We start from the raw sequence: 2,094 nt of genomic DNA, 5'->3' as shown, positions 1-2,094 counted from the left end.
GCCCCAGAACAAAAAAAAAAAAAAAAAAAAAAAAAAAGAAAGTTTAGGCTAGAATTAAAATGGGGGAAGTTATCAGCACGTCAGTAGTCATTAAAATCATAGGGGTAAATAAGACCTCTTACTGGGAGAAGACCAACACTGAAGATGAAGGCAGCCAGTCACTATGATCCAGCAAGAAAGGTCTAAGCATGGACAGGGGGACAGGAGAGGGCGACAGCACTGAAATCAAGAGGTGAGAGTGTTTCAAGGGGTTGGATAGGTGTGAAATGTCAAAGGAAGAGCAGGGACAAGGCCTGAAAATGCCGACTGGTTTGGCAGCTAGGCCACTGATGAGCTCAAGAATACTTTAAGTAGAAATGACAGAGGCAAATAGATGTGGGTAAATTGAGGAGTGAAAGTGGGATGATGGGGAGAGAGTACAGCAGATTCCTTGAAAGCAACTCTGTTTTGAAGGGCTGGGGATAGCTTCAGTTTTCGGATATTAGATACCTGGGCACGTTCGTAGGTTGTGGGGCAAGAGCCAGAAGAGAGGAAAAGCTTGAAATACAGGAGGAAGGAGGGAAGAGAGATGAAAAAGATCCTAGAGGAGCCTGAAGTAGGTGGATGAAAAGCCCAAGCAAGGATCAGCCTTGAAAAGAGGAAGCACCACACTAAGGCTGGGGCGGGGGGGTGGGGGGAGCTGGGTAGAGCTCCTTCCTGTCTGATGCTGCCAATTTCCTACGAAGATAAACAGATTCTTAGGTATCTTCATAGGCAAGAGGAGTCTTATTATGAGACAGGATGGGGAGGGGGGCATGGAGGGGAGAGGCAACAGAGGTAAATAGGTTGTTTGAAAATTAAAAAGGGTACAAGGCCAGTTAAATTTCACCAAGACAGAAAATTAACACTCTTGTTGTTCTATGCCTAAATTCCATATGTGTTCATTTTAACACAGGCACCTGTCTGATTAAAAAATATTCTTAAAACAATTCATTCTCTCCTTTTTAAAGCAATCTCCCACCACATCCATTAAAACCAGCTACTCTACCTGCAGGCTGAGCAGACTCTAAAGGTTTGCCAACTGTAACACCTGGGACTTAGTCAAATAAGCAAGACCTTGAGGGTAAATTCCAAAATGCAAACAGGCATTTTCAACACTTTTCCTTTATAAACTTCTATTACTTTAGAAAGGAGTGGTAGGAGTTGCGGGGTGGGCTGACACTTCCCCCATCTCCCTTTAGAAACAATTTTGTAAAATCATATATACATTTAGAACGTACTTCCATAAACAAATTACTTTATGTTAGGAGCAGAAAACAGTAAAAACACAATTTTATAACAAAATAATTTCCTAGTGGCTCTAACACCCAGTCAAAATAGCACAACTCCAAAAATACCTGTAACTTAAAGACAAAGCAAACTTCTTAAAATGATAGCTGTACTACAGTAAAACAAAATGATCATTCTGTTCCTTTCAGCTATGCTGCAAAGAAACTCAGAAGATGTTCCAAACCAAGACATAAAAACATTCATTGTTTTTTCTTCATCCAAGAACCATTATAACTAAAAGTCCACTGCCGTCTATGCAGACCTGAAGATTCAGAATTTGATACATCAATAGTACCCAAAACTTTATTCCTCAGGTCAGCATCTAGGTAGCCAGCTTGGGCTAGGAAGGTGCCCAACATGACACCCACAAGAAGCTGCAGTTTCCCCATCACCTCCAGGGCCAACAACACTTTCCCTATCTCTATCACAGTGTTACTATCAATAAACCCTTAGGGCTTCCCTGGTGGCGCAGTGGTTGAGAGTCCGTGATGCAGGGGACACGGGTTCATGTCCCGGTCCCGGAAGATCCCACATGCCGCGGAGCGGCTGGGCACGTGAGCCATGGCCGCTGAGCCTGCGCGTCCGGAGCTGCGCTTCGCAACGGGAGAGGCCACAACAGTGAGAGGCCCGCGTACCGCAAAAAAATAAATTAATTAAAAAAACCCTTAAATGAGCGCCGACCACGGTCCAGGCATTGTTCTAAACTTTGGTGACACGCTAATGAATAAAAGCAGGCCTTACATTAGAATAAGTTATGTTTTATATATTTTTAACATATATATTAAT

At 43.0% G+C, this 2,094-nt stretch overlaps 1 protein-coding gene across 3 annotated transcripts in view; it reads right to left on the bottom strand.

The window, feature by feature from the left end:
* Window positions 1-2,094, bottom strand: part of OSBPL1A (oxysterol binding protein like 1A) — a 216,257-nt gene that overhangs the window by 207,524 nt on the left and 6,639 nt on the right. The gene's annotated exons all lie outside the window — the stretch shown is intronic.

This window comes from Neophocaena asiaeorientalis, unplaced genomic scaffold, assembly GCF_003031525.2.
Source record: "Neophocaena asiaeorientalis asiaeorientalis breed wild unplaced genomic scaffold, Neophocaena_asiaeorientalis_V1.1 scaffold142, whole genome shotgun sequence".
In the NCBI taxonomy this organism is placed as follows: domain Eukaryota; kingdom Metazoa; phylum Chordata; class Mammalia; order Artiodactyla; family Phocoenidae; genus Neophocaena; species Neophocaena asiaeorientalis.
This window is presented reverse-complemented; position numbering and strand designations above follow the sequence as displayed.